Here is a 7,344-nt window from a genome sequence, read left to right as displayed (position 1 = left end):
CATGGTGGGATATGCAGTAAAGTGAATGTAACCATGATATATGTACAGTGGGTTCCTCTCAAAACGTGATTCCACACAAACGAAATTACATTATTCTTTACATTAATTCAAGTTGACTTCACATCCATGCTCTTTTACAGCAACACTTACCACTGTAAAATAGATACAAGAACACATAGAATAACAAACAGAGCAAATTAATAAACAAGTCTCAATAAGACTTTTTGTGATTCATTCCTTTTTTATTTGAACAAAAGTGCAAAACCTCAGTGATTAAAATTGTTTTACCCAGGATTAATTTTGTGAGCTCTAGGCTACCTCTGTCCCCTCCTGCAGGTTGCTGGCGTAAATTACAATCAGCGGTATCTAAATTTATCTGGAAAAGCAAGCGGCCGCGACTTAAGATGTCTACTTCACAGAGGAGGAGAAGAGATGGTGGCCTTTCAGTTCCCAATTTTAAACATTATTCCTGGTACTTTGTCTTACAGTTTTTCTCCATTGGTTTGGCTCATTTCTTGAAACAGAAATTACATTCTCAAAACAACATGGACAAACCTCCAAACTACTTGGCAATTGTTCACAACAGAATTGAATTTCTCATTCATTTCATCAAATTGCAAATGCCTAAGTACATGCCTCAATGTCTCAGTACATCTTTGCAAATGATTAAGTACAGGTAGCCTACATTTAGCACAATTTCCAAGTGAATAGATCTTGCTGATCTAAACTGATTGTTGATTCTCGGTCTAATGGTTGTTCACTCCAAAACTTGTCAGCATCATTTCATTGTATAAGCCATTACATGCACAATAGTCTGTTCAATTGTCAAAATGAGTCAAAAACATAATACCATGAATACCACATATGAATCCCTTGGAACATTTGATAATTTTTTTTTTTCACAGCAATTGACAGTCAGGTGAAACTAGAACTTTACTAACGAAGGAGGAGGAGGAAGGGTGCGTGGTGGTGGAATAGGAGGAAGAGGCAGAGGAGCACGAAGACATCATGCTGTCCCGGATGAAATTCGGGCCACGATTATAGACCATGTCATCAACCATGGTCTCACAATGGCGGAGGCAGGTCGCCGAGTGCAGCCTAATGTGCCTCGCTCTACAGTCTCCTCCATCATCCACACCTTTCGCAGGGAAAACAGGTATGTTGTCAGTCAATGATGGAATTACTGTTTATGTTGTATAGGACAGGACACTGTTCATAGAGCAAGAAATATATGTATTTACACATTGATATTTACCTATTCATTTTGTGTGTGTGTGTGTGTGTGTGTGTGTGTGTGTGTGTGTGTGTGTGTGTGTGTGTGTGTGTGTGTGTGTGTGTGTGTGTGTGTGACTAATATCTTACCTCAATGCTATGTTACTAAAAAATGACAATGAAAAACATTGGACAAAATAAACTATGGAATAGTTTATTTTCTACAGTATTGATGATACAGTTTAAAGTTGTATTCCAGTCACTGTGCAGTTATGAATTAGAATTGTGGTAAAGTTACAGTAAAAATAATACAAGGACATAGGTAACTCATTCAGTAAGGAATACATAAGGTATACATTACAAATGGAGTGTTGTTCTTTGAATTCTATTTCGAGGATTGGACGACAACCTCGTACAGGTGGCAGAAGAAAACTTCTTAATGAACATCAAGAACAAGAGATCTGTAACATGGTGATGGCAAATAATGCCATCACATTGAAACAGATCCGCGCTGCAATCATACAAGACAATGCCATATTCCAAAATATCAACTCCATAAGCATCTCCACAATAGACCGGACATTGAAGAAGCATCGGATGACAATGAAGCAAATTTACAGGGTACCATTTGAGAGGAACTCTGACAGAGTGAAAGAGCTGCGGTACCAGTATGTACATGTAAGTTAGTTACTGGTTGTCCATCATTACCTTTTTACAATTAAGCAGTGGTTACCAAACTTTTTTGGATTCAGTACCCACTTTACCTGATTTGTATATTCAGGTATGAAAGTATTTGATTTATCTGACTTCAACATTTTCGCTAAAAACAGCAGCTTACTGTATGATGCAATTATCATTATAATCCTTATTTTGAAGAATATAACATACAATAAGAAAAGGGGTCAAAGAGCTGCAATCAGTGCCTCCCATGTAAATCTATGTAATACTGTGGGTTTCACTGTAACATTTCAGTAAGTCTAGTCATTGATGATTTCCCCCCCTCCCCTTTCTGTCAAGTACCCCTGTAGTATGTCTGCATTGGGGTACATGTAGTGGCCAGTAGTATATTGAACTTGTGGAGAACATAGAACATTCCTATGTAATTGTCTGTAACTGTAGTGAATGACTCTTCTGTATGACTCATTTGATATTTTCTTTTTTATGCTATTGTAGAGAATAATGGCATTGGAAGGAAATGAGACCCATCACATCCACGTGTTTGTGGATGAAGCTGGCTTCAACCTGGCCAAGGGGCGAAGACGTGGCCGTAATATTATTGGCCACCGGGCCACGGTGGATGTCCCTGGCCAACGAGGGGGCAATATAACCATGTGTGCAGCCATATCTGAGAATGGTGTGGCCACTCACATCCCCAGTCTTGGCCCATACAATACCCAGAAGCTGCTCATCTTCTTGGACCGCCTTCATTTTGATTTGATCCCTGAAGATGAGAGAGGTCTCGTAGGGCCTCACCTACCACAATACCTCATTATATGGGACAATGTGAGTTTCCACCGTGGCCCGCTCATCAGGGCCTGGTTTACTGGTCATCCAAGGATGGTCATGGTGTTTCTACCACCTTACTCCCCTTTCCTCAATCCTATTGAGGAGTTTTTCTCCGCTTGGAGGTGGAGAGTGTATGAGCATCGGGCCCAAGATCAGAGATCCCTGCTCCATGCAATGGACGCTGCGTGTGAGGATATAACAGGAGATAAGTGTAGGGGATGGTTCCGACATGCACGCCGTTTCTTCCCTCGTTGCATCGCAATGGAGAATATACGCTGTGATGTGGACGAGAATCTGTGGCCAGACAGACAGCAGCGTGTGGATGTGTCAGGAGGGTGGAGACGCGGCAGAGGGAGGGTGAGGACGGCGGCCAGGAGAGGAGGGTGAGGGCGGCGGCGCCAGGAGAGGAGGTGAGGGCGGCGGGGGGGGGGGCCAGGAAGAGGAGGGTGAGGACGGCGGCCAGGAGAGGGAGGGTGAGGACGTGGTCAGGAGAGGGAGGGTGGGGCGCTGTAGGCTGTATATGATTTTCATAGATTTTTTATTTGTTGTTTATATTACAGTGTTATGCTGTATACATTTTCTTTTTACCTGATGTTAGAAGTTACTTTACAGTATGTGTGTGAATGATAATAAAATTCTGTATTACGAATATATTTTGTGAAATCCTATTTCTTTTTTCAGTTTTATACACAATTGTATTGTGTAAGCACACAAAAAAACGTACAGTAACCATTCGTGAGCTTAGAATTAAAGGTTATATCTCCACTTTTGGTCGACATTGAGTTTTTGACACAATCTGACCATTAGGTGTTTATTACAGTAATGCTGTGTGTGTGTTATTTTTGTAAAAAAAAAAAAAAAAAAAGATTACATGTAATAGATAAGGCTATAATAGAAGATTATACTACGTAACGGTTTTGTCAGCTGGGATGTAAAAACTTTGATGCTCAATATCTCAGAACTACCCTAAACGGAGATAGAAACCTTACAATTCTAAGCTCACGCATTGTCGGGTTGTCACCGTTGTTAATGAAGGACTGGGCTAAGACTAAAGGTGGATATGAGGGATATTCCATGTCCTCTGCCATAGTGACAAAATATCTAAACATTCTGACTTGCAGTGCTTACAATGCTAAAGGGACAGCATTTTGGGGCACTGACTGGTTAAATGAGAAGGAAATTTAGTTTTGACACATGAGTGAACTGTTTTAGGAGAGGTATGACTTTTGCAGGTGAACCGGTGTTGTGCCGAACCATCCACGTATTTTGCAAAAGCACCAAGAGTGTGGAGAACGTCCGGTCTGTTTCGAGAAATAGCAAAGCAATTGAGAAGGATCTTTGCCATTTTGGTGGCACTGACTCTTTATATGAGAAATGAATTTAGTTTGAAGCATGAGTGAAGTTTTTGGGAGAGATATAGCTTTTCAAGTGAGCTATAGTGTTGTGCTAAACTGTAAGAATTTTTGCCAAATGATCTTAGAGTTTTGAGAATGTAATTTCTGTTTCAAGAAATGAGCCAAACCAATGGAGAAAAACTGTAAGACCCCTCCTTACCTGGTTTAATCCAAGGTAATGTTAATGTTTGTTGGCGTACCTTAGAAAGTGCTATGACTGAGCCTTGGTCACTCCATGATGTTCTTTTTTGACAATATTTCTAACAAACCCCATTATCTCTCATCAAAACTTGGAGATTGGCTGAAAAGATTTCCCCATTATCCAATAATACAGCTCTCCCTATTGGTGGGAGGCCAATAACAGCCCCACAATGGGAACAAAGGGGAGTTCATAAACTAAAAGATATTTTTGGCGAGGTTGACTTGTTACCCTTCTCTGATTTACAAAATGCATTTAGTCTGCCACGTTCCTCTTTTTTCTTTTACCTCCAGTTAAGGTTGGCACTCAAGGAATCCTATTTGGAATTTATTTACTGGGCAGCTTAAAAACTGTTGTATGGCATCCAGGTTTTATCAGTTTTTGGCGATATCTGGCTGCACTGCCCTCCCTATTGAGAGGATCACGTCCTGGGCACGTGATTGCCCAGGACTGATTGTCAATCTGGACTGACATGATGTGGGTCTAACATTCCAGAAGTATCTCGCAATCCAGACCATCAGCAAATTCACTATAATTGCAACAGGACATATAGTATCTCATCCCCGTGAAAATGCACCACATTAAAATCATTAACAGCCCTTTGTGCACTTTCTGCCCAATTAAAGCTCAAGGTACATATCTTCACATGTTCAGGAGTGCTGTCCTGTCGGTCAGTTCTGGAACAATGTTGCATTCAAAAATTCTGCTTTGATTAATGATACTGTACCTGTTACTGTCAATGTTTTCATTCTGAATGATTTGCCAGCCCTTCAGCTCTCTGAAGTTCAAAAACGTGTTGTTTTTGCTGGTGTTTACATCTGCTAAGAGAATGATTACAACCCGTTGGAAGCCACTTCATGTCCTGTCTATCTGTGCATGGACCCTTGCCTTCTTGGATGTCGTGTACATGGAACTGTTGATGGAGTGCCTCCATGGACCCTGGACACTTGGTCTGGGCTGTAGCCTTGTGCCACCTCAACCTGCGCATGTGATTGGTCCCTTGTCTTGTGTCTGTGTGTGTGTGTGTGTGTCCGTGTGTGTCTGTTTATGTGTGAGTTTGTGTGTGTCTGTTTCTGCATGTCTTGTTTTGTCTCCCTGCCTCCCAGCTTTCCTCTCTGTGTTTTTTGTTTTTTTTTTACTCTGGGACGCGTTCCACGTCTAGTGTATTGTTCTTAATTGTATCTGTCAATTTCTGATTATATAAACTAACATAAAAATGTGATTAAAAAAAAACCAAAAGTGCAAAACACTGGTCCAGATGACAACATACAGAAAAGTACACTGCACACACCGAAGAAGGCATAAGACACCTTCTCCACAATCCTTCCTTATAGCCTGTGTGTGTGTGTGTGTGTGTGTGTGCGTGTGCGTGTGCGTGTGCGTGTGCGTGTGCGTGTGCGTGTGCGCGTGCGCGTGTGTGTGTGTGTGTTTGTAGGAACCTTTATTTTAGACCTGCTTCTCTGACAACACTCCTTTTTTTCAATGATTTTCAAAACACATGCACAGCATAGGCTATGTAAGATAAATACACAATGCATAACTTTATTTAAAAGGCAGTTCAGTTTAATATTATGGAGAAATAAATCCTAGTCACAGAACGGACTCAGAGATTGTTTTAAGGGTGTAGGAATCAAATGAAAAATCTCAAGACCCCAACACTTATCCGAGTCAAGATTATAGACACACACACTGTCCACAAGATGTCACACTTGCACTTCTTCCCTCACGAATCCCCCCCATCCTCCAAATGGTTCTCGTTCCAAGACTGGATGATCTGCAACATAATTTAAGGAAGTTATAAGTAATGAGTTGTCAGTATTTTCTGAAAAACCGTTGCCCCAAATAATTGGCTTTTTTAAATATTCTTCTTTCATTTCAACCAAAGAAAACTGCCTGTCTGAGTAGATAGATAGATAGACAGATAGATAGATAGATAGATAGATAGATAGATAGATAGATAGATAGATAGACAGATAGATAGATAGATAGATAGATAGATAGATAGATAGATAGATAGATAGATAGATAGACAGATAGATAGATAGATAGATAGATAGATAGATAGATAGATAGATAGATAGATATTTATCCCGAAGGAAATTAAGGTGTCTAATAGCTTATACACAACATACATACACATAGACACACAAACATATGACATCCACGCACACACACATAGTACAAAAATACAAAGGAAGACATCAATAGTGTTTGGCCCTTACAGTAAAGTTAGATTGCAGCATGTTTAAAGGAGCGGTGTGGAAAACAATAAAATGCAGAAAGGTGCAATGGTTTCATAGTGCAAGAGAGCGTCAGTGCAAATACTATATCTACCGGTTATTGAAGTACACAAGTGTCAACAGTGTTAATCTCCCGGACTGGTTTGGTGTGTGTATCTTTGGAGGTGCTGCAGACTCGCAGGAGCTTCTGCTCATTAAAAACATTGTGCATAACACAGTCACACACACAGCATTATCCGACTAAATCCTGTAAATCAAACATCGGGAGGCGGAAATGGTCAGATTTAAAAATTATTTAAAAATAACAAAAATGACAAGAATACATTGATATTAAATTGATGTGTTTTTTTCGTTATGATTTCTTTTGAAGATCAGCGCAATATGCAATTAAATGCAAACAATATTCTTCTTCTTCTTACATATTCTTCATTTGAAGCCCTGAAACGCTGTGCTGGAAGAGCATGCCGTATGGATGAACTTTAACATGCCCGTGTGTATAGGCCTGTCCCCCTGGAGCGCTGGGTGTTCTGCGTAACTGTTCCAGGGACGGCGCAGGCCCCGTGTTTTTTTACGCAAATTTCCACCTGCAGGTTGGCCATTTCATTGGTTGAAACCACAGTCAGATTCTCCTGCGAAATTATCTGATTGAAAATCAGGGAGGGGAGAAAAAGAGAGAGCAACAAGTGTGATGGTTTTCAACTGCTTTGCTTTTGGGACTTCTAAGGAAAGGATTTTCCTGCGCAGAGCCGCTTCACGCCAGGACATCATCATTATTATTAGCAGTAGTATTATT

General features: G+C 40.5%; 1 protein-coding gene across 1 annotated transcript in view; it reads left to right on the top strand.

Annotated features, from left to right (window-relative positions):
- Positions 1 to 6,590: 6,590 nt before the first annotated feature.
- Positions 6,591 to 7,344, top strand: part of gfi1b (growth factor independent 1B transcription repressor) — a gene marked incomplete at its 5' end in the record, with an annotated part of 4,804 nt that continues 4,050 nt past the window's right edge. The window contains 1 exon segment of the mRNA XM_032540269.1: positions 6,591 to 7,344. This exon segment is cut by the window's right edge and continues 74 nt beyond it.

This window comes from Etheostoma spectabile, chromosome 16 (genome assembly GCF_008692095.1).
Source record: "Etheostoma spectabile isolate EspeVRDwgs_2016 chromosome 16, UIUC_Espe_1.0, whole genome shotgun sequence".
Lineage (NCBI taxonomy): Eukaryota > Metazoa > Chordata > Actinopteri > Perciformes > Percidae > Etheostoma > Etheostoma spectabile.
The sequence above is the reverse complement of the archived record's forward strand: the minus strand, read 5'-3'. Positions and strand labels throughout refer to the sequence as shown.